The sequence below is a fragment of the Pongo pygmaeus genome, chromosome 17, assembly GCF_028885625.2.
Source record: "Pongo pygmaeus isolate AG05252 chromosome 17, NHGRI_mPonPyg2-v2.0_pri, whole genome shotgun sequence".
NCBI lineage: Eukaryota > Metazoa > Chordata > Mammalia > Primates > Hominidae > Pongo > Pongo pygmaeus.
In genome coordinates this window covers 39,042,273-39,068,508 of record NC_072390.2, presented here as the reverse complement: position 1 = coordinate 39,068,508, position 26,236 = coordinate 39,042,273, and the positions used below count along the sequence as shown (strand labels likewise).

At 40.7% G+C, this 26,236-nt stretch overlaps 1 long non-coding RNA gene across 1 annotated transcript in view; it reads right to left on the bottom strand.

Annotated features, from left to right (window-relative positions):
* LOC129019004 (uncharacterized) overlaps positions 1–18,089 on the bottom strand; it is a 30,805-nt gene extending 12,716 nt beyond the window's left edge. Inside the window, exon 1 of the long non-coding RNA XR_008495472.1 lies at positions 18,008–18,089. This is a non-coding gene — a long non-coding RNA (uncharacterized LOC129019004). The remainder of the gene's footprint in view (positions 1–18,007) is intronic.
* Between the last annotated feature and the right edge of the window lie 8,147 nt (positions 18,090–26,236).

Here is a 26,236-nt window from a genome sequence, read left to right as displayed (position 1 = left end):
GAAGTCTCAATTGCAGCTGCTATGCCAATGTGGTATCTTTACTAGAACAAATGGTTTCGATGTGTCTCCTCCAAAATTCAGATATTATATTAAGAGGTGGAGACTTTAAGTGGTAATTCGGCCATGAGGGCTCCTCCTTCATGAATAGGATCAGGGCACTCATAAAAGAGGCACAGTGTTTGGCCAGTTTGCCTGTCTGCATTGTGAGGACACAGCATTCCTTCCCTCCAGAGGATGCAGCAATAAGGCACCATCTTGGAAGTAAAGAACAGCCTTTATCAGACAACTGAACCTGACAGCACCTTGACTTTGGACTTCTGAGCCTCCAGTACTGTAAGAAAATAAATTTCTATTCTTTATAAATTACCTAATCTATGGTATTTTGTCTAGCACAAAACAGACTAAGACAAATTTCATCATCATAGCCATAACTATGTAGTTGGCTAACTTTTTGTTTCCATTTCCATCTGAAAGAAGAATCAGAAAGCAGTTCACATTCATATGGGATGGTTAACAATACACTATTATGATCTGCCCACAGGGCTTCATTAACGGAGTTAACTCTCTGTTAACTGCCCTCACAGCCTCTGTCATAAGATGGTCCAAAGGGACTTGGACATTTCGCTAAACACCATATTGGTCCACAATATCAATGACATTATGCTAATTGGACTTGATTTGTAAAAAATGACAAGTGCTTTGTAGTATCTCGGCAAGAGATATGAGCTCCAAAGAAGAAAAGCCCTACGAAGATTTAGGAATTCCTTATATTAATGAAGAGTTTGTAGGGACCAAGCTGACTAGAGCATGTTAGATCATCCCTTCCAAAACAAAAGACAAATCATTAGATTTAAAAACTAGCATTATGCAGGTACAACCCCAGCACTACGACATGGACCAAAGATCCATCACAGCATCTGTGACAGAAAAAAAAAAAAAAAAAAAAAAAGAACACCCTGCAAAGTTGGTGACACAATATCCCACTGGAAACTGGCTCTGCCTTGTCCAAGGCTGCTCTCCCCTCGACAAGGGGACACCCCAAACCAATGTTGCTGATGTACGGGCATAAAGGCTTAACCTTTGCTTCAATTTGGGACTATTCTCAAGACCCTCCACCCCCACCCCAGAAATTCCCCTGCAGAGATCTGTGGAGAATCAGCTCGGCCCTCAGTTGGAAATGCTTCGCAGATTAGCCTCCCCCTCTACCCAATGCTGTCTTCCTCACTTCTGTATAGATGCCTCTCCGGAGTATCCCCTAGTAAACAATCTGCATGCAGCTCTCCATTTCAGGGTCGGTTTCCAAGGAACCCAATCTAAAACAGCATACAATGGAACTCGATCTCACTCTCTCTGTTTCTTTCTCTTTGTTTCTTGTTATCAGCATCACCGTTACCTGGTAAGATTTCTTCTGAAGGGAAAAAATTGCAAAGCAAAATCAATGTCTTAGTGAACTTGAAGGGACTCCTCATTTTCACTGCCTCGTAACAAACCATTGTCTGCTAAAAACTTGAACTGAGGTTTAGACCTTTCTACCAAGTCCAGTATGTCAAATACATGTTCTTTTCACATGCTACTGGGAGTGACTTCCAGCATAATTTTAAAAAGTGTTCTAAGGCCGTTTTCATCAGAAAATGAGCATAATCAATTAATCATAATTATTTAATCAACTAAATCAATTAAATAATGAACTAAATAAATCAACCTAATCAATTAATGATGTCAGCCCTGAGTAGGATGTAAGAAATACTGGTTGCCTATGTGACATATATTTGCAGAATCATTGTAGAAATTATATAAGATGAAGTACTAGGAATGGGTATGAGCAGAGGAGATTACTGGTGTAAACCCCATAACTGCTACAGAATTGGGTATACTGAGGAAAAGAATAGGCTGTTTTACTGGAAGCAGAACTTCTGGGTTAGAAGCAAGGCAAAAGAGTTCTCCCCAAAAAAGAGATGACACTGCAAGTATTTAACCCAAATGACTATTAGATGGGTGGGCACATGCCACCTTGACCCCAAGGGCACTGAACAGGTTGTTCTAGAATTCAGAGACAGCTGGGACACCAAACACAGAATTCTTCTGAGACTGTGGTAACTTAAAGAGTTCCCAGGAGCAGGAAGGCTCACAGGATTGGCTATAGAAATCACAAAGAAAGGAAAATCAGTCCTACTTGTGATCAAAAGGAATCAACTAAAAAACTGAAAGTGCTTCGGACTCTGAAAATCCAAAAAGATGACTATTACAAAACAAATGGATAAAAGTTCATAGCATTTAAGATATAATATAAGAAAGTAGATCTTACACTAAACGTGTGTATATGTGCATGTTGGGAGAGGGGCAGGGTGGGTAATATGGTTTGGGAAATAACCTTAAAAAGGCTCTACATACCTGCAGAATCTCTATGGGAGGAAAAATCTTTGCCAGTCTTGACCTCAGATCCATTCCTCACTCTTCCTCTGCTCTGGTCTTAATATAAAGGGCTGACAACTCCAGGCACATTTTTCCAGCCCCTGTATCTGTCAGCATTTAGTCAATGGGAGGCACTTCTGGGAGATTTCTTCCTTCTAGGAAGAAACCCAGGATTTCTTCTAGGAGAAGGAAGAAATTCATGTATTTTGCCCCCTTTTCTGTGCCTCAGGTAGCATCTCAATAGAGACTATTTTTCTCCATGGCTCCAGCTGCCACATAAAAAGTGCTTCAAGCATCCAGCTGATGCCAGCCACCGGCACCAATAACACTGTCTCCTCCCTGCCCCGCCAGCCTAAGGTGTGGGGATTTCCCATTGCTGCTCCTCTCCGGGTTTCCACACTGTCCCCTGTTGGCCTTCTCAGCTCATTTCCCACTCATATAACCAATTAATAGCATTTTTTTTTTTTTTTTTTTTGGAGACAGAGTGTCGCTCTGTAGCCCAGGCTGGAGTGCAGTGGAGTGATCTTGGTTCACTGCTACCTCTGCCTCCCGGGTCCCAGTTCAAGCAATTCTCCTGCCTCAGCCTCCCGAGTAGCTGGGATTACAGGCACGTGCCACCATGCCCAGCTAATTTTTTTTTTGTAGTTTTAGTAGAGACGGGGTTTCACCATGTTGGCCAGGCTGGTCTTGAACTCCTGACCTCGTGATCCACCTGCCTCGGCCTCCCAACATGCTGGGATTACAGGTGTGAGCCACCACACCCGGCCTTAAATTCCCTCTGTTGAACATACTCAAATTGATAAAAAATAATAATAACGCCATTAAAAAGTGGACAAAGGACATGAACAGACACTTCTCAAAAGATCACAAACATGCAGCCAATATGCATATGAGAAAAAGCTCAACATCTCTGATCATTAGAGAAATGCAAGTCAAAACCACAATGAGATACCATCTCATGCCAGTCAGAATAGTGATTATTAAAAAGTCAAGAAACAACAGATGCTGGTAAGGTTGCGGAGAAAAAGGAATGCTTTTACACTGCTGGTGGGAGTGTAAGTTACTTCAATCATTGTGGAAAAGAGTGTGGTGGGAGTGTAAGTTCAACCATTGTGGAAAACAGTGGTGGTGATTCCTCAAAAACCTAAAACAGAACTATCATTTGATCCATATACCAAAAAGAATATAAATAGTTCTATCATAAAGACATAGGCACACATGTTCATTGCAGCACTATTCACAACAGCAAAGACATAGAATCAACCTAAAAAGCATAAAGAAAATGTGGTACATATACACCATAGAATATTATGCAGCCATAAAAATAACAAGGTCGTGTCCTTTACAGCAACATGGATGGGGCTGGAGGCCATTATCCTTAGCAAACTAACACAGGAACAGAAAACCAAATACCATATGTTCTCACTTATAAGTAGGAGCTAAATGATGAGAACATATGGACACATAGAGGGGAACAAAACACACTGGGGCTTATCAGAGGGTGGAGGATGGGAGGAGAGAGAGGATCAGGAAAAGTAACTAATAAATACCAAGCTTAATACCTGGGTGCTGAAATAATCGGTACAACAAACCCCCATGACACAAGTTTACCTATATTAACAAACCTGCATTTATATCCCTGAACTTAAAATGAAAGTTAAAAAGAAATACTCAAATTGTTTTTTCTTTCTTGCTTAGACACTATTACAAAAAACAAAAAATTTACTGCTGAGGAATAAAAAGATTTAGTTATTGAAAAGACCAGTTTCCTGCTGCAGCTTCTCATACCACCCTCCCTTCATTTGTACCCTCCGGGTATCTAAACAGTTCTTAATTAATTACTATTTTCCATTCCTTTTTTTGGGGGTGGGGGGAGATGGGGTCTCATTCTGCCATGCAGGCTGGAGTGCAGTAGCATGATCATAGCCCACTGCAGCCTCAAACTTTTCCTAATTGTTCTGGGTGATTTCTGCAAACCTATGCTCTATGCCATTATCATAATTCTATAGATTTAATTCTGCTTCTTAGACTGCCTTAAATTCTATGCTATAATTTATCACTAACCATTGTTATTTCTGAAAACCAGTGAGAATTTCTGTCAAAAAACGGCATCAGCCCACTCCTTGTTCTCTTTTGCCTTTAAAAACTTGCTTATAACTGGCTGGGTGCCTCACGCCTGTAATCCCAGCACTTTGGGAGGCCAAGGTGGGTGGATCACTGATGTAAGGAATTTGAGACCAACCTGGCCAACACAGTGAAACCCTGTCTCTACTAAAAATATAAAAATCAACCCCGCATGGTGGTGCATGCCTATAATCCCAGCTACTCAGGAGGCTAAGGCAGGAGGATCGCTTGAACCTGGAAGGCGGAGGTTCCAGTGAACTGATATCCCACTGCACTCCAACCTGGGCAACAGAGTAAGACCTTGTCTCAAAAAAAACTTGCTTATTTCAAAAGCTGAAAGGAGCATTCTCCAAGGCAACTTGGAGGTATGTCCCAGGCTGTAGTCCTTAACCTTGGCCCAAATAAACTCTCTATGTTAATTTTGCCTGTTTATTTCTTTAGGTTGACAGAAGGAAGGTTTCTACCTAGACCTTAGAGGGCTCACTCTATATTGGCAAAAATTATCACCACCATCATTATCATCATCTCACAGCAAATGAGATTGTTACAACTCTTAGACATTCTGCATGAGTCTACTTGTTAGACAGGGTTAGGCTGTTTCTGCTAGATGTTTTAAAGTCAAAAAACTGTTGTTCCTATAGTACCTTTGATACTTGCTTATTCTGTGAGTTAAAGCTGTTAACAGCTGACTACTGGTCTCCTCCAAACCCCTACACATACATTACGATGAGCTTGTCTTTATCGTGAAGCATCTAATTCTGGGGTCTAGACAAGTGACCATGGTGAGGCCTGAGAACAACACCTGAGCCTCATCCTCCTTGGACTGGCTGTGCCTCTTGTCCATACTGGAAGACATTAGATCCTCCAGGAATTGTCCTGAGCTCTGCATCTGACACATAATTAAAATTGCCTACCTCCTAGATTTTTACTGAAAATAAGGGTTACTAAGAGTAAACATTAAAAAATTATATATGAACATAGTATATAATTAAAACTACTGGATACAGGAGAAATAATTCTGTATACAAAGTGTATAGAAAAAGTAGAATTTGTTTTTGGTTTTTAAAAAGTAAAAGAAGGCATAAAAAGTTGCAGGAAGTCAGGGACCCCAAACCAAGGGACTGGCTGGAGCCGCAGCAGAGGAACATAAATTGTGAAGATTTCATGGACATTTTTCAGTCCCCAAATAATACTTTTATGATTTCTTATGCCTGTCTTACTGTAATCTCTTAATCCTGTTATCTTCATAAGCTGAGGATGTACATCACCTCAGGACCACTGCGATAATTGTGTTAACTGCACAAATTGATTGCAAAACGTGTGTTTGAACAATATGAAATCAGTGCACCTTGAAAAAGAACAGAACAACTGCGATTTTTAGGGAACAAGGGAAGACAACCATAAGGTCTGACTGCCTGCGGGGTCGGGCAAAAAGAGCCATGTTTTTCTTCTTGCAGAGAGCCTATAAACGGACATGCAAGTAGGGAAGATACCGCTAAATTCTTTTCCTAGCAAGGAATATTAATATTAATACCCTGGGAAAGGAATGCATTACTGGGGGGAGATCTATAAACGGCCGCTCTGGGAATGTCTGCCTTATGCAGTTGAGATAAGGATTGAGATACGCCCTGGTCTCCTGCAGTACCCTCAGACTTATTAGGATGGGAAAAACTCTGCCCTGGTAAATTTGTGGTCAAACTGGTTCTCTGCTCTCGAACCCTGTTTTCTGTTGTTTAAGATGTTTATTAAGACAATACGTGCATTGCTGAACATAGACCCTTATCAGTAGTTCTGCTTTTGCCCTTTGCCTTGTGATCTTTGTTGGACCCTTATCAGTAGTTCTCCTTTTTGCCCTTTGAAGCATGTGATCTAGTCCCTGTTCTTACACCCCCTCCCCTTTTGAAACCCTTAATAAAAAACTTGCTGATTGAGGCTCAGGTGGGCATCACGATCCTACTGATATGTGATGTCACCCCCAGCGGCCCAGCTGTAAAATTCCTCTCTTTGTACTCTTTCTCTTTATTTCTCAGCTGGCCAACACTTATGGAAAATAGAAAGAACCTACATTGAAATATTGGGGGCAGATTCCCCCAATAAATGTGATTTTTTGTTAAAAGGAAAGTAATTTTGTCTAATTTAGAGGATTTTATAAGTTGTAAATTGAAGGGAAAAATGACAAATAAAACCAAAGGTATATAAAAAGTTAAGAAAAAGAATGAGGCCAGGTGCAGTGGCTCACACCTGTAATCCCATACTTAGGGAGGCCGAGGCGGACAGATCACCTGAGGTCAGGAGTCTGAGACCAGCCTGGCCAACATGGTGAAACTCCATCTCTATTAAAAATACAAAACTAGCCAGGAGTGGTGGCACACACGTGTAGTCCCAGCTACTTGGGAGGCTGAGGCAGGAGAATCACTTGAGCCTGGGAGGCAGAGGTTGCAGTGAGATGAGATCACACCACTGCACTTCAGCCTGGGTGACAGAGTGAGGCTCTGTCTCAAAAAAAAAAGAAGAAAAAGAAAAAGAATGAAAAAAACTGTAAGAGGTTATAAAAGGTTTACGGAAATCTTATTTTGTATGTTAAAACAGAATAAGATTGACTGGATTTGTTTATAAGGTCTTGTTATAATTAGCTTTAGCATTAACGATACACTGATGCAAAGGTAAAATTTGGTTTTCCCTTTTAAACAAGATGTTTGTATAATATTAACAAGGTAGTAAAAGATTTTTGTTTACCTTTTAAGTAAACTGCAAACAAAAAAAAAGTGGGGAGAGGGGGAAAGACAGATACAGTTTGCTTCATGATGTCTTTCTCAGGTCTTATGATTGTTTAGGAGACTCTTCCTTTATCAAAAAGTAAAGGTTTTTGGTTTTTGAAATCTTGAAATTACTTTGACTAAATGAACAACTATCATTTTACAGTGACATGTGATTCTATTCCGAGCAAGTGTTTTAAACCTTTGATATTTGACAAACTTTCCAAAATCAAAATTTCAAATTCTAAATTCAGTCTCTTGAATCTCAAACTAAATTTTTGGATATTAGGGCCCACGGAAGTTCAAGAGAGACATATTAGGTTTATTTGGTATGTTGAAGTCGTACAGAAAACACTGTCAAATATAAAATGGAGTTTAATTTACTTTAGGTTATATTTGTATAAAGGTGATATTAATATATCTTCCAAAATTGTATGTGATTCTTAAAATTCTAATATGTCTTATTACATGTTATCAGTATAATTATGATTATTATGTTAAATTGTTTTATGCCACAAAATAACCAAATTTCCTTGTAAATTGTGTCTTTAGCCATGGCTATTCAAACACTTTTGTCATCCACAGACAATCATTGTTTTACCTTGATTATTCTCAAAAAGTGGTTTATAATCAGCAGCAGTCCAAAATTTGCTTCTTCTTTAAATAAATTCATACAAAAACTCTTATAAATACTCCTGAATACAGGTTTCTGGTTTCTGATAACTTTGGAGATTATACCATTGGACAAAAAAAAAAAACTTTCAGAACTCTAATGAAAAAACTGATACATTTATGGAAATTGCTCACCCAACATTAAGCAAAAAAAAAAGGTTAATTACATAGGACTAACTGATAGAAGACTAACATAATTTTTCATGACTTTTTGTTTGAAACATTGCTGATTCTTCTTAGGCTTTGTTTTCTAGAATCAAGAAAATGTTTTTCTTCTTCTTTGAGCTATTTATAGCTTACAACGAGTTGGGTAAAGTATACTTTTGTGAGTAAAATTTAAACAATTGCCTTTCTCTCCACCTGATTTCTCCAGAATTTAGAAACAATTTGTGAGTGTTCTTAATTTATGACAATATAGTTATTTGCATAATTTCAGTAAGAACCTCTTTTCTTTTGTAACAGGACACAATTGAACACTGATTATTTTACCAGGGTTTTGACTAGAATGGCATATTTTCAGATGTAAACAGACTGCTTTAAGAAATTGGTCCTTGAGGAATCACCACACTGTCTTCCACAATGGTTGAACTAATTTACATTCCCACCAACAATGTAAAAGCATTCCTATTTCTCCATAGCCTCACCAACAACCTCATTACTGGGTATATACCCAAAGGAATATAAATCTTTCTTCTATAAAGACACGTGCACACGTATGTTTATTGCAGCACTATTTACAACAGCAAAGACATGGATTCAACCCAAATTTCCATCAATGATAGACTGGATGAAGAAAATGTGGTGTATATATACACCATGGAATACTATGCAGCCATAAAAAGGAATGAGATCATATCCTTTGCAGGAACATGGATGAAGCTGGAAGCCATCCTCAGCAAGCTAACACAGGAACAGAAAATCAAACAGCACATGTTCTCACTCATAAGTGGGAGTTGAACAATGAGAACACATGGACACAGGGAGTAGAACAACACACATTGGGGCCTGTCAGGGGGTGAGGGTCAAGGGAAGGGAGGGCATCAAGACAAATAGCTAATGCATGTTGGGCTTAAAACCTAGATGATGGGTTGATAGGTGTAGCAAACCAGCATGGCACACATATACCTATGTAACAAACCTGCATGTTCTGCATATGTACCTCAGAATTTAAAGTAAAATTTAAAAAAAGAAAATTTTAAAAAATAAATTGAAGTTGACTTTATAGAACTGATAAAAAGCCCCTTGGAAAAAATGGGCTGGAACCTGTCTACATGGTTTCTTTACAAGGTTTCTGGCCTGCGGTAAGTAAAGAATGATAGGATCAGAAACCTCAAGTAATTCTGGGACCTCAAAGAGGAATTCACCCAATTCATGCAAGTATTACAGGAACAGTTTAAAGACAAATCTTTGGCTTTGTTAGCCTCAGGAGGCTTTCAAAAGTCTTATCTGAAATTCCTTATAAAAAGTTCCAGAAAACCCAATTGAAAAAGACTGTATGTGGCCAATCACTATTTTTGCCACACTTTATGCAAACAATCAGGCCAAGTAAAATAAGACTAAGACTTACTTTTCAAATAAATTGCACTATGATTTGTCATTGGTAGAAACAGAGGACTGGAGGAAAATTATGTTTCAGAAGAAAACTAATATATCTGTTATTAGATTCTAGATTCTAGCCTTGTCCATTGTTTTTGAGTTTTTATTATTTGCATACAATTTGGACTGAATACTGAACTTTTTACTGGCTCCAAACTAATGTTTACAATTTTTTTTAGCTTAAAATCACTAAAATTAAAACTGCTTTTTCCTAAAGCCTTATAAGCTAAAACTAGACAACTTGATTAAAAAAAAAAACTTTGAAAAATCATTACAGCAACTTCATGTATGAACAGACTTTGTGCCTGCTGGTGTACAGACTACTCAGAAAGTTCACTGGAACACCTGATGCAAACTGCAAACCAAAAAAAAAATCTGTCAGATTGCCACTGTCTGCTCTCAGTTCATCAGAAGATGCTTCAAGCCCAATATCTAAAAATCTTCTCAACTGGCTTCCCTCTGGACTCAGAAACTAAGTTTATAGTTTGTTGTAACCATTAGCCTTTGTTTTTCTTTTGTTTCCATAGGAATGCTTCTTATTAAATAACTGACTGCTCAAATCATAGAGAGGCCTGACTGTGGTGGAAGCCCACCTGCAACACTGCTGCCTGCAGTGAGACACAACTATTAACTGTGTAATTGGACTAGCTTATCCTCAGGACTGAGAGGCTGGTTGACTGGATTATGAAACAATCCACCAACCCCATATCTGGACTGTGGAACTTCTTGGGGAAGTTTCAGACTGGGGAATGTAGGGGCTCAGAAAACAATATCCTAAAACGAAGGCCTCAGAAGCAGCCTCAGAAGCAAAAGCTTTTTACTGACCTTCTCCTACCTTCTTGTCTCTCAGAACCATTCTCCCACAAGGCTATCCATAGAAACTAGAATCCCTCTTCTCCAAGGCAGGTCACAGAAACCAGAACCCCTTCCCGAAAACCAACCATAAAACCTAAAAATATTAATCTAACTTTCCCTTTGTCTTTCCGTATAAAAATTGACCATAAAAAATTATCTGACATACCTTGTTTGACTGTAGCTCATAAGACTTCCATTTCAGAGGGCCCTGCCCCATACCCAGAAAAAAAAAAAAAAAGCAGCTCAGAGAGGCCAGGAATAATCTAGACAGACAGATCTTGCTGGGTTCCCCCACTCAGTCCATTAGCCTTAGATCATACTCTTTTTTTTCCAGTTATATTTCCACAAAGCTGTCCATACTTTCACCTAAGCATAAAAATGGAAAAATTCCCCTGTATCTTACGGTTTTCATTGTGGAGGCTCCCATGTATACATGTTAAATAGATTTGTATGCCTTTTCTCCAATTAATCTGCCTTGTGCAAGTTGATTTTTCAGCAAAACTTCAGACAGCCAAGGAGAAAGTTTCTTGGCCCCTGCATATGTGTATGTCACACGTCTTTATTTGTGTGTGTGTGTGTGTGTGTGTGTGTGTGTGTGTATAAATCTGTAAGTTCATGCTGGTACCTCCAATTTCAATCCAACACTACAGGGTTTATTTTATCCAAGATTACCAGATAAAATACAGGATGCCCAGTTAAATTAGAATTTCAGATAACAAATAACTAAAAGTATAAATCTGTCCCAAATAGTGTCCTGTATTTTTATTTGCTAAATTTGGCAACCCCGATTCTAGCTGTCTCCATTTCCATATTCCCAACAGTAAGAGATCCGACTCCCATTATCCTCAATGCATTTCTCAGTCCTCCAGGACACAGCAAACCGCTTAACACAGCCCCATCCCCTCCTTGTCCACAGGCCTTGATCCCTGCTTGGCTTGCCTACTTCATTCTGGCCTGCTAATGGTTTTCAATGATGCATGGATTAGGAGAAGGAAGAAAGAAAGTAGTTTTAAAGAATGAGTGGGGTAAAGCAAGGGAAACAAGGTAACTGCAGTAGCAAGCAACCCCAAATCTCAACAACTTCCACCAATAAATATTTACTCTTGCTTGCAGGTCTCCAGGTGGGCTGTACTTCTGCTGGGCTCTGCTGAGCTCTGATGGGCTCCTTGTGTCTTCTCATTCCATATCCCAAGATGAAGGGGCAGCCACCATCAGGGGGTTCTTGTGCCAGGGGACAGAAGCTCCAGGGACAAGCCAAACTCATGGTGTTTCTTAAACCTCTGATCAAAACTGGCCACTGTTCCTTCCATCTACACTGCATTGGTCAAAACAACCCCGTGGCAAAGCCCAAAGTCAATAGGGCAGGAAAGGAAAGTACACTCTGCCTGCTATAAAATACAGCTAAGTGGGGAAGTGGATAAATAATTGACAATAATGCAATCTATCACCATTGCAAATTAAATAAAAACAAACATAACCAACATAACAATCATACACAAAGAATAAAGCATCATTGCAAAAACAAAACAAAACCCCTCATACTGAATCAAAAACTGAAACTCAGCTGAATTCTGTATAAAAGAAAAACACCTAAAATAAAATGACTCAGGATGCTTGAAAGGGAAAGAATAATTGTAAAAAGAGCAAAGAAGCTGTGATTATTTTCTGAAAATTTGACCCCATATCCCTGTGCAGTTAATCAGGCAATTACTTAATCTAAAAGTCAAAGGGGTCTCCTCCCCAACAAACCAAGTTCCAAACTTCAAATCCTTCTTTTAAAAAAGTTCCAACCCACACCTAGCAGTAATAGAAATTACAGATGAGAGAGAGAAGACAGAGGTATATACTATATAGACATTGTATTAATATCTTCTTGTGACATTTACAAAAATTGAACCACATTATACTACAGAGAAAACCTCAATAAATTCCAACTAATAAGCATTATTCAGACTATATTCACTGACCACAACAGAAAAAAAAAAAGATACAAATAGATTAATGTTATAGAAAGAAACGAGGAATGAGACCCACTCCTGAGAGATTAAGCCGTTCAAATTTCACTGGTAAAGGGAAAAAAGCAAAACTACACTTGTAGAATATTTAAGAGAATAACAATAATGGGAACACTACATATATATGCTAAAGCTGGCATTTCTAATTAAAGAGGAAAAGATGTTGGAAAAATTAGCTGGCCTTCTGGGAGAAAATAAGTAAATTTGTTTCCTTTACTGCATAATTCTTTAAGCTAGATGAATTCCAGATGGATTAAAAATTAAAATATAAAGAAGGGAATTCATACTTAGCCATAGAATTTTTTTTTTTATATTTTAGGGGTGGTCAAGACCTTTTATTATGTTGAACCAAAGGCAGAAACTAAATAGGTAACATTGGCATATTACACACCACTGAAATTTGAAGTTCTGAAGAGGAAACAAAATGGCTAAAAGAAATTAAATAAGGGAGATACTGCTAAAATTTTAAAACAAAATGTTTAATAGCCCTAATATGCTAAAATGATCATATAAGTCCATATGAAAATATTGAAACCCAACCAGAAAAAAATGCAAATTACATAAACACTTTAGAAGTGTTTAGAAGTGTTTAGAAGTGTTTTGTAACTCTCCAGGAGAGTTACAAAGTAGCCAGCTCTCTCCCTTCTTTTCTCTACAGAAAGCAGGGAGAGAGAGACAGCTGGCCACAAGGTATGAGGGCTCCAGCTGCGTTCCCAGGGCTCCATGACACCGTATTCACCCAACGCTGCTACTGATGCACGATACGGACAGGGACTTGCATCCTGGTCATCTCGAAGAGGCCACTCGGCCTCTGACCATTACACTCTGACCACAGGGTTACTGAAAGAGTAAAGTGTGCTCCTATCTTTTCTGTTTCTAAAGGACAAACAAATTCAGTGATGTTCAAGCCTTTTTTGCCAAGTCCTTTCTCATCCCAGCATGCCTACCACACTAACACTTACCAAAATTACGGTAAGTTGGCTATTTCTCAAAAGAGAGCTCTGGCATTTCTATGCCTTCCTCTGAGACTCATCTTCCTGTGATCAGAGAGGACAATGATGTCCCCTCACTTCTGAGTGGACAGTGCAATTCCCTGGGAATATCAGAAAGCAACAGTTCAGAGTTCCTGGCATAGGAAAAGGATCCCCTGGGATATATTTCAAAAGCTACAATAGCATCCCGCCCCCCACCCAGCAAAATCAAGCCAAGATTTGCTTACACATTGTTGAAGAGAACAGAGGCGAAGAGCAGTGTGTACTGAGGCACACTTAGGGACTTCTCTAAAATATACTGCAGCCATCTGCCAGGCCAGGTGGTTCCAGCACGGCCCAGATCAGCCTCCTAAATACCTGCTATCAGCAAACCACTGAATGTGCTCCATCCCTCCTGAGCTATACTCTGCTCTAGGGCTTTTCGAAATGGGTCCTTTGTAATACTAATCCCCTGAGATTCCCTCCACCAAAAAGGGCTTCTTGGCTACATGAGGCTGGGCAAACGGCCTGCTGGGCCCCCTGCTCTGATCCCAAGGGAGACTCCCCAGCTGCGGCCCAGCTGCGCTCCTTGTCTTTCAGGGGAAGGAGGTGGCAATGACACACTGTGACGGCTCTCCGGTATTTTCATGTGAGGGACCTGTGTACGTTTCCTGAAAATATACTGTCTCAGTCAGGGTCCAGCAAGAAAGACGACCCAACTCGGAAGGTTCCAGAGGCTTTAGCCACTGACGGGACTATTTGCAGAGCTGTGGGCGGAGTGAAGGGAACGCCCAAAGAGAGGCTGAGGTACCCGGAAATTAGCAGCCGTGGGAAGACTTGGCCACCCTAGGTCAAGGGCAGGGGGAGGAGAGAGCTTCCCCCTCCCCCTCCCCGTTGCAGGCCACTGAGGTCTGGAGCCACGGGTAGGGGCTGCCCATGGGAGGTGGAGTCGGAGCAGGACCGGGCTCCGGAGCAGGACCAAAGAGGGAGGGAGGTGGGTATGGAAGAGAAGGGTGCACGGTGCACGTGGCGCCCTCTACAGCAGCGAACCTCCTGGGTACAGAGCTGGGAGGGATGACGTGGGCGTGGGACGTGCTGGAGCTGGGATGTAGCCAGCGTGGACTAACCAGAGCAGAGCTTATGCATCAGCAACAAAGAAGCAAAGCATGAAAAGTGTGCCGTTTCCCCGTGAGACGTTTAAAAGTTATGTTTTCTTTTGAATGCCTTAAGAATAAAGGAAGAGGGGACCTACTCCTAAGCGTCCTAAATGAGGTAAGAATGTTGAGTTTTGCTGTCACCCTTGTGGTCTGCAATTTCTTTCCTGAGGAAAGCAGTGAGAAGCATTGAGACCACGTTTCCCTTTTTAGAACGGTTGCCCTTTTGTGCTGGCAGGGACGTGGCTGCAGGCAGAAGGCACCTCTCTGTCATCCTTCCCTAAAGACAGCGAACTGTGCCAGTTCTGGGCCCTGAACACTTCTGAGAGCCAAAGGCTTTATTCACCTTTAGCCAGAGGCAATAATACCCTGGTGGTATTTAGCGCTGCATCATGTTGGAAACAAAAAAAAATCCAGTCTCTTTCAGTTCGTTTCTATCTCTGGATGTCTTGAAATTTACATTTCATTGCAATAAGAAAAAAGAAATCAAAAGAGAGCCTGCCCCAGAGAGGAGAGTTACCCCTAATTTTGATGGATCATGAAATACCCCTTCTTGGAGATCTAAAAGATACATCATTAAAATTTCTAAGTAGTCCCCCAGAAAGAAATCTGTTTAGCTCTGCTAAATCTAGGATTTCCCATACTTACGTGAAACTAGAACCCATTTTTTTTAATCCAAGTACACTTTGGAAAGTACTGGGATCTTCTGTAAGCCATATTTCTAAAGTCTATGTTTAGCAGGAGACTTAACAGCGCAGTAATTTTTTCAGACAACTGAAGAATAGAGCTAATAAGATGATGCTCAATGCAGAAAGTAAAAGTTATCAGCAGGCAAACTTACCAGAAAGGATAAGATTGGCCTCACAGCCTGCTAAAAAAAGAAAGGGTTTGGTAACCTGCATTCTGTCCACCTGCATTTAGGGTGACAGAGACACATCCACTCATGCCAAGAAGTAGCTTGCCTGATCCTAACAAGAAAGACCTCTAAAGGAAATTTGAGACAGATGTGTGAGAAGCAGAGAAAAATGGCACTTTAGGAAGCCGTGGTGCCGACAACTTTTCAGAGGTGGCTGCCATAAAATGGTGTGTGGTGTACAGCAAGGCTGTTTACCGACAGGCGCAAAACACGGGTGGGCGGTAGCAAGTGGCAAGGACGCCTGAGGAGGGCCATGACCAAGGGAGAGCCTGAACGTCCAGGATCAGGGTTTTAATCTGATTTCAGGAACAACGGAGAGCCATAGAGGCTTTGGAGAATCCTGAAAATGAAGATACTGTGCACTGCAGTGCACAGAATAGCTGGAAGAGGACCAGACAGAGTTCAGAGCACCAGTGAGGAGATTATACCAGTCCTCATGAAAGAAGACTGACAGCAAAACTACAACTGTGACGTTGGAGCTAGAGAGGCAGGGATGGATCTGAGAAGTAACAAAGCTAGAAACTTTATGTCTTACTGGTAGATTGTTACAAGGGACTAAGGAAACAAGGGAGTTGAATAGATTTATGAGCCTGGTACGGAATGAGCCTTTAGACTATAACCTACCCCAGCTTGAATTTCTTGGCAATTCTTCCTCTCCATCTTAGTGCTTCATTATACTCTGGGTCAGCTGGCTTCTACGCTTCAACACCTTCTGTGCTCATCAGCGCCAATGCCAGAAACAAAGGCGGCTGGGTAAAGAAAATATAGCTAGAAATAATAGAAACCCAATGAGAAAGGAAGTCTGGAATGAATTCTTTGGAGCTAAAAGAAAATTAAAATGAGGCCTAAAGATAACCTTATAAAAACCAAACTAAAAGTCAGTTGTATCCCGTGATCTGGGGTCCAGACTCTTTCCAGGACCTCAGAACTGAGCTTCACAGCAACCCTGTCTCCACTTTGGAGACTGAAAAGCTCAGCTGTCATTCTAAATGACCCTGAAATACATCGGTGCACAAGTGGATGATGTTTAAATAATCCTCTGACCATGCCCGAAGAACATCTCTTTCCATGCCAGCATCTCACAAGCACAGTCTGATGGCGCCTAAACTCAATATCATCATAGAATCTAAGAAGCATTAACTCGAGTTCAGCTTCATACTGAAAAAGATGGAAGCTGACCTCAGCTGGATGAGGCAGGAGAAGTACCTGCCCTGGTGCATCAATCATTATTGTACCAACATATCTTCATTATTAGCCCAAAGCCCTTTCATCCACCAAATTGTTGGCGTTCACCTGGCCACCCTCCTGGTGGCCCAAACTCAAAAGCTGGTGGTCATCTTTGACCTCTCCCTCTTCTTCGTTCAAGTTTTGTTAGTTCTGTATCCACAATGCTACTGTCAAGTGTTTTCTCCTTTCTGTTTTCACAGAGCACATCTTGTAAATTTAGGCTCCCATCATTTCCATCGTGTTCTATTGCTGTGGCATCCCAAGATTATTTTTATGACCTGCTTCTTATCCCCCAAGTCCGCTGTGCAGCCAGAGTAGCTACCTAAAGCAAGGGTAAGGCCAAGCATGTCTGGCTCGACCATAATTGCTTGATTCCAAAATGTTCAAAGCCCCCTTTGCACAAGATGTATTTGCATGGTATTAAATGTTACCATTTTGTGTGCCAACATAGTGCTCTCAACATATTATTGAAAGACATAGCTCCCCTTTGACCTCCTCTTCACCACAAATATACTTTTGTTGTTTCCTATTTGGCTTAATGACGTTATTTGTATACCATATGGCTTTCTCAAAAATTTAAGAACTCACAAGTAGAGAATTATTATTATCTCTACCTGTCAAAAATCTTGCCAACATCAAAGCCAGAGCCCTTCTCAAATGCCATAGATTCCCAGGTGCTTCTGCTAAATCCCTTTTGTTAAAAATAATTTCTCTCTCTTTTGACCTCTATGGAAGGTTTCAACACAATCTGCATTGTATTAGAGTTAATTACATTCCTATCTCATCTCACCTATTTGAACATAAGCCCTCTGAGGGCCAAAGCAGTGCCTTACTCATCCTTACAGCCTCATGTCTCTTAGCTTAGTGCCCTGCTTGACAAATGTTACTGTTTCATGGTCAAATAAACAAACAGTCTTAGTTAGAACCCACACCCCTTAGCAAACTGGAAGTAAATGGAGAATATGGAACATCAATGGGAGGCATCACTCCAGCTGCTGCTCCAACACTGTTAATTACACAATACTTTTATTGAGCAATTCAGTGGTAATTCTTGCCGCTATTCCTCCTTAATAAGATCCATTGTGCACCATAAAATAGTAACTGGGATGCAGTTTGTATTCCACATGCATCACATTTCTTTTTAGCAAGTTCTTCCATATCCATAATCTCATCATTATTACTATTACCCTCAGAAGACAGTTAACTTGCATTAATCAGTCCTGCTGCCATTCCCTTGCCAGATTTTCTGTAGTTTTATTGTGCTTTTGGACATTTTAATTAACTTGAAAAATTAATTTTAAAATCTTACCTTATTAATGCTCTGCTCCCTTGGAAATCCCTCCTTCTTGTTTATTATCACTGACCATTTGAAGATGAGGCCATTAGTGATTAAAGCTACAGACAACTTCCACGCCCATCCTGCTGCAGATTTTGTGCTATTTTTAAACAGGATGTGAATAATAACTCCAACTTTTAAGCAGCTGGGGAGGGAGTTCTGTCGCTTAGGGAGTTAAAAGACATAATTTCAATTATGCCATAACATTTACTCCACAACTACTGCTCTCTACAGAAGCTCAACAACATTCATTTATTAATACCATATACAGAGGTAAGTTTTGTTTTACCCAGCTGACAAACTGAAATGGGTAAGGCACCAGATTTGGTGACTCAAGAACACTGACACAAAGCCAAATAAGCAAGATGTGTCTGGTAAAACTAACTGGTTGATTCTCAATGCTCTATCTGGACCCTAGGAAAAATCACGGGATGGTCATTGAACAACATGAGTTCTTCATTTTCTAAACAAGAAAGGCAGCATCTCACAGGCTAACTCCAATCCAGTGGTAGAGGCTGCTTGAGCATCATAATGAGAGTGTGAGGTAGTATTGGAACCTGTCAGAAAAAATGTCCTTATCAGTGACAGCTGCCTGCTATTCGGATGGGATTAGTGAATGACAGTAGCATATCTGCCTTCCCCATTATAAAGGCTTGATAGCCTTTTAATATAATTTACGGTAGTGATTCTCAACTTCTAATTATGAGGATTTACTCTTAATTTTAGAAAAAGGGCAGACTCGTATATCCCTCAATTTTAGTGTCTGTTGATATAGAAAATATCTGATAAAAAGCTGGTATGGGTTCAGTAATTATTTTACAGGAATCCTTGTTTTATAGATATTAACTACTTCTCCATTTAGAACACACGATTCACATGTGTGCAAGATATATTATTTACTTGGTTTATGGACATTTCTTGATATGCCTATGTATTTGCACCCTCCTTGTCTAAACTCTCTTGCCAGCCCCCTCCCAACCCTACCCCTCTGGCCAGGGCTCATGTGCCCACAAAGAACAAAATCGCTAATTCTAGTCATACAACTGAAGAAATGAATATTCAAACCAAAACACTGATACAAATGTCTAACTTTGAACATTTTCAAAATGCAGCTTATTTTTGCTACAATTCTATTTGTAGAATGATAGAAAAATAGAGAACTACTCTGTCTACCTGCCTGTAGTTTAAGCTAAACATAGCAAGCTACCTAAGGTACCTGTTGATTGGAAGGAGCAGACACCCAGTAAAGCTAGTTTATTACAAGGATATTTTAGGAATACAGAGTAATAAGATGAGACCAATTTGCAAACAGTATGGCCTGTAATTCAAGTTCCTGTTATGTCATTTACTGGCTGGCATTCTCAAGTAACTCACCTACCATCTCAGAGCCTTCGCTTATAAAATGGAAATAACATAAGTGTCTGGATCATAAGGGTATTGAAACTATTAGATGCACATCAAGAAATTTGCCTAGTGCTTGGAACATAGTAAGTACTTAATAGATGTTAGCCAGTAATAGCAGCAACAATAGCAATAGAGGTAGTGGTAGAAGCATAGTTGGGCCCCATGGGAACTATGTGAGCTCAAATCTCCAAATCTCCAAGTCTGTCTTTCAGAGGCTGCAGAGTCTCTTGTCAACCCGCTCAATTCTCTTTGCTGCAGATTGTCTTGCTCTTAGCTTCCTAGTTTCTGCTCTTCTGTAATTTTGCCTGACTATAGCTAAAATGAAGCGCTGCAACTAGAATAGAGGATCCATGAGAGCAGGTGTTTGAGCTGATTTTTTTCCCCTATTGCCCCATACAATGATGAGCACTTATTAGGCCTTCAATCAATCAATATTTGTGAGAAGTACGGGTTCTCATGGCACCCACTCTGAATGCAACTGTACATGGTCTTATTAGTACCAGTAACCCAGCACCATCTTAATGACCCGGTCTCTGTTTTCAATTACATATCCCAGGAAAAACAATATGATTGGCCCTAATATGGGTCCAGTGTCCATTGTAGTCAACTCAGCAAAGGTCAAGGAGGCAAAGTTACAAACAACTGCCCACTCTAGAGTAAATTCTTCAAGAAGGGAACGGAAATAAGTAGAGCATTAGACCATCTTTTGTTTACATAGCATAAAAATTCAAAGGAGAGACAATTCAGGACTGGCAACGGGGATTAAGGATGGCTTCATGGACTAAGTGGTATTTCAGGTAGGTGTTAGAGGATGGGTGAGGGTTTGATGGAGAATTGGTTTATATTTTTAGTGCTTTTTAAATTTTGCTTAGTATTTTACAGTGAGAAAAGACCACTGTCATTCTAATACAATTTTTGCTGAATATCTATTAATACTATGTGCAAAGCTCTGTAGTGAACGCTGCAAGATATGCAAAGACAAATAAGCAGATTCTGCTTTCAGGATATTTTTGTTGGTTGAGGAGAGAAGACCTAGACACAGGAAAACAAGAGCTGAGTTCAGGGTTTGAAGAAAACTCGTTAGGCTAGAGCAAAAGTAGAGCTTGGCTTCCTGGAGGAGGTGAGACTTGTGCTGAGCATTGAGATTAGCATGAGTAGGCAGAGTGAATGAAGGAAGAAAATGTGGCAGGCACTCTTCATGCCATAGAGAAACTCCATTCCGAACCCTTTTCTTCCTAACTCCATTAGAGTGACTGAAAAGCTACACGCTCATTTCCAAGCGTCCCTTGGAGCTCAGGGGGACATAGGATTTCTGGTCAATAAGACATAAGTGGAAGGCAATGTGGATTTTGCTCTCCTAATAAAGAGACAGGCATCACTGGAGCCCTTCCTTCTGACCTGAACAAGAATGTGATGCCTAAGACTGCAGTAATGTTCCTGCCACAATGAGAGTCTTTGTATGAGAAAAGTGAGCTCCCTTAAACAATCCCAGGCACAGAAAGTTGAGGAAACCTCCCTACCAGCCTTTACAGCTTTCTTTAGCTAATTCGTCAGAATTTTTCCTTATGATCCTATATGTTTAATTGTTTCATTTCCAAATTTAGATCCAGAATTTGCTATGCTTTTCTAAATAAATTAATATGATCCTCAAACTGTCACCTGGTATTTCATTTATGATTTACTGGAAATAGATTCAGTCCTCTCAAAGTATCTCCCTTGCCAAGTCAATGCACGTTCTCTATCAAGGTGTAGTCCTCAAGCACTCTTTGGGGATGAGCACTCTGCTCATGACTCATTAAATTTTTTCCTAAGTATGAAAGATTTTTAAGGAAGAAATGAATAGGTGGAAATGCCTTATTAACTGCGAGGAGGATACACAAGAATGTCTAAATCTGGCTCAATATATGGAAAATCAGCCATGGTTTCAGTATTTGGTGACAACCCATCACCTTGATAGGCTGACTTCATCTTTGTCTCCAGATTCAATGAACTGAGTAAAGTGAGAATTTTAATAGAAACAAAAAATGATCTCCATGGCTAGCAGCCTTCTGCTTTTTAAGGGGTACTAATAGTCTCCATCTTCAGATGCTAAGTATATAAGAACTGGTATTATTTCACAGGATAAGAATAAGGGAGGTGGCTTAGAAAATAAATGAAATTGGCTGGGTGCAGTGGTTCACACCTGTAATCCCAGCACTTTGGGAGGCCAAGGTGAGTGGATCACTTAAGGTCACTTGAGGAGTTCAAGACCAGCCTGGCCAAAATGGCAAAACCCCGTCTCTACTAAAAATACAAAAATTAGCTGGGCATGGTGGCACATACCTGTAATCCCAGCTACTCAGGAGGCTGAGGCAGAAGAATCACTTGAACCTGGGAGGTGGAGCTTGCAGTGAGTCGAGATTGCACCACTGTACTGCAGCCTGGGCCACAGAGCAAGACTCTGACAAAAAAAGAAATTCACCTGGAAATTTTTACACGGATAAAGTCACTGCTACTTTTCAGTTAATTCAATTACAAGAGACTGAATATTTGTGTCTCCTCCCCCCATCAAATTCATATGTTGAACCTTAATCCCCAAGGTGAGAGTATTTGGAGGTGAGGCCTTTGGGAAGTGATTAGGGCATGAGGGTGGAACCTTCATGCATGGGATTAGTGCCCTTATAAAAGAGACCCCAAAAAGTTCCCTCACCCTGCCACCACATGAAGATACAATGAGACATGAGCCATATATGAGCCAGGAAACATCCCTCACTATACACCAAGTCAGCTGGTGCCTTGATCTTAGACTTCCCAGCCTCCAGAACTGTGAGAAATACTTTTCTGTTGCTTGTAAGCCACCATGCCTGTGGTATTCTGTGATAGTTATCCAAATTGGCTAAGACATCAACATATATTTTTAACTACATAATCATGGTTAGGACCCAGAGTTTAATGACCTCTCTAACTCAGAACAAGCAGGAGAGTTGTTCTAGAGATACACCCTTCCCTAAGTACTTCACAGGTGCTGGAGGAAGTGACATGCTGCTGGGGCTGTGGCTGAGACCCAGCCAGGTGGGCCAGGCTCAGTGTTGAAGGGTTTGGGGCCTGTTTCAGGCAGTGAATTGGTCCTATCCATGTGTGTACACTAGCGGAATGTAAGAGTTCTGGAGTCAGACACCAGCTCCTCCATGTCCTAACTGTGTGACCCTGAATCACATTACATAACCTCTGTGCAGGTAATGGGGCTTTCTCATCTAGTTCAGTGCCTAGCACATAATAAGAACCCAACAAATATTAGCTTTTTATATTGCTATTATTATTTTTACACCAGTAGTTTCAAAAGGAATCCCTAATGCCCGGAAGGCACTTGGTAGGTACTGAACAAACAAAGGAAGAACAATGGGACAATTGACACAAGGTACTACATGATTCATTGTGGATTCAATGGATTCTGGGGTAAATCATTTTCTTTCAGCCTCATCTCACTTTGAAAATATGTGTTCATTTTCAAATCAGTCTCAGTCTTACAATCTGTAGATTTTTAAAATATGCTTCTGGAAGAAAATTCCTTTAGGTGGACAAAATATTACAAATGTTAGTGTTTGACAAATAACTGGTTACTTAGAAATGGGAAGCAATGCTTATTAATCCTCATTGCAGGGAGATCTGTTTAAGATTCTCATTTGATTTGTTGAAAGGCTGAGAACTCAGGTTGTTACATTCACCCAGAGAGGATACCTCTTACCGAGCACATTAGAAATTGGATATGCAGCTTCCCTTTTAAATGGGTGTTGAGACCTTCTCGAATAAAAGAAGAAAGAGAGGAGCTGCCCAGCTTGTCCATCTCACAGCAGGTCAGGTGTGGGAGGAGCTCTTTGAAAGAGAAGCTATTTAGAACCATCTAGGAACTCAGAGTGAGTAAACAGTTGTGGGGAAAAGGTAATTAACACCAGCATCCTAGGTAGAAGCAAAGGCCAAGCTGGTGGAAAGGATCAGACAGTGACAAAAATGACCCAGGAAAACTAACAGACAGGAGGACCATAGATATTCTGGTCTTGGCTCAAAGCAAACATTAAGCCAGCAGCCAGAAATTAACTATTCTTCTGTATTTTTAAAAACATATCACCCAAGTATTATACAGATTATACACAGGAAAATGAAGCAAAGAAATGTATGTGCTGTTATCTAAAGTACCTTAAAGTTCGATAGGGCACACTTGTGCTTTTAGCCTGGTGTCATTCTTGAGACTTGGATCTCCTTGTTCAGTTAATCACTTCTGTCTCCCAATCGAGCCCACCCTAGAAGCCAGCCTTTAGCTTTTGGCTCAGGCCAATTCAGAATGTATTTTTCTGTTACCACTTAACTACAGCCTTGAACTTCATCTATGTCAAGACCATCTTCTAGGACAAAATGCATGGCATATTCAAGTAATGGCAATGACTGGGCCTGGTAGCTCCCAACACTTTCGGAGGTTGAGATAGGAGGATCACCTGAGCCCAGGAGTTCAAGACCAGCCTGGACAACACAGTGAAACCCCTTCTCTACAAAAAATTTTAAAAAGTAGCCAGGCATGGTGGTATGCACCTGTAGTCCCAGCAACTCAGGAGGCTGAGCGGGAGAATCTCTCTCTTTTTTTTTTTTTTTTTGGCTTTAAGTTTCAGGATACATGTGCAGAATGTGCAGGTTTGTTATGTAGGTATACATGTGCCATGGTGATTTGCTGTACCTATCAACTCTTCATCCAGGTTTTAAGCTCCACATGCATTAGGTATTTGTCCTAATGCTCTCCCTTCCCTTACCCTCAACCCCCCCAACAGGCCCTGGTGTGTGATGTTTCCCTCCCTGTGTCCATGTATTCTCATTGTTTGACTGAGGTGAGAAGTGAGAGAATCTCTTAAGACCAGGAGTTCAAGGATGCAGTGAGCTATGACCATGCCACTGCACTCCAACCTGAGCAACAGAGTAAGACTCAGTTTTTTAAAAGAAAAAAAATGGCAAGTATGCCAGGATGAGCTGAGTGCATAGTGCCCAGAAAGGGAGAGTAGGTAGTGAGGCTGGAAGGGAAGGTTTGGTCCAAGTGGTGGAGCTCATGAAGCCATGCTAAGGAGTTTAACCACAGGTCACAGGCATGAGTGAGGTTTGGTCTCTGCAGCACTGGAGGGTCTCTGTGCTAGATACTCCTTTCTAGAATTCACTTAGTGACTCTATAGTTTGCATGTAAGGCTTTGTTTAAAGTTCGTTTTGTTATGTTTTTTAATGTGGTATCCAATTTCAAAAATAATCAAATGACATTTTTACCTTGTATTATTAAATATTTTATAATAATGCTGCCCTTATCCACATGCTTGCCTCCTAAGAAAGACACGGTTTTAGTTTGTACCCTAATTGCTCACCTAGTTGACTCTTGTTTTATTGCCTCCCTCATTTTGACAAGAAAATATTCTTTTCTGTAAAATTCCACACTGCTCCCCTCTCCACCATACAGATTCTCCTCTGTTTTACTGTTAGTGCTATTCCTTGATCTCTACTGCCTGTCTTCATGATTGTCTTTCTCTCTAGGCCGATAATCTCTCTCGTTCTCATGAGGGAAGTATCACAGCTGTCCAGGTTTCTGGACTTCCAAGACCTTCCATCCTAGGGATCATCACTATTGAGAGGCTTTTGAGTTTCACAGTTCAGTATTTTGAGAAAAAGAATCTGATTGGCTCAGCGTGAGTCAGGGGTCTACCTCCTGTCCAATCAGATTACAGGAGCTGGGCCATCTGGCAGACACAAATTAGGAAGCCCCCTCTTCAAGCCAGGACTGTGGGGCACTTCCAAAGACAGGAGCACAGGCTGGTCACAAACCGCAAGCTTGCCTACTTCATGTTCCTTCTTCAAACATGAATGCTTTTCTTATGGGGGCAGTTTCTTGGAAGCTAAAGAACTAATAAAGAAAAAGAAACCCATTAACACAATTTGATTCTAACTGCTTTGTCACTGATTGCGGTTTAATTCTGGATGGGTTGTTATTCTTAGTTAACCGGGAAGAAAAGATATAACAATTTAGGGTAAATGAGGAGATAGAACATAATTCACATTATTTTTTTATTAAAGTCTCTAGGCCTGAGTTAAAGTGATAATACCAGGAAAAAGAGTATGTTTTGAAAAGCAATTCAGTTTATCATATATGTAATCAAGATATTAGGATTTCCATACTTCTTAAGATCTAGACGCCATGGCCTGACTCCCATTACACACTTGTAAAAAGTCCAAAGTCTACTCACGATTCCTGTGGGTTCTTAACCACCTTTGTCTCCAGGCTTCTGCTTTCACTGATTAGTGCAGGTTATGGATCAATGCACCACCTGTATCTGCTGCCCATATCCCTTCCTTTCACACTGCATTCAATTCAGATGTTGACTCTGCTTCTTTCTGTCCTTCCACCAAATCAGAAACAACTCACGTAAGCAATAGTAGACTACAATGAAGAGAAAGAGGGTGGCACCCCCAAACCAGGACCCTCCTACAGTTGGCCCTGCAGGTGCTCAGCCCAGAAAGACAGGGCTCTGCCTTGAGTTTAGCAGCAGCCTTCAGAGAAGGAGAAGCTGGAAATGGAGAGGTGAAGGCTGGGAAATGGCCAGGCCTGTGGATGCCATTCAGCAGAAGCCAAGAAGGGAGGAAATCAGATGGAGGGGTCTCCAGGGTTATTGACATCAGACATCTGGAAATCAGGAGAGCAACACCGCAGTAGGAAACCCAGGCTAGGGTTAGACCTAGTCAAAACTCTTTAAACCATCCCCCTCCTGGCTGACTGTTCTCTGTAAAGCATTCTATACA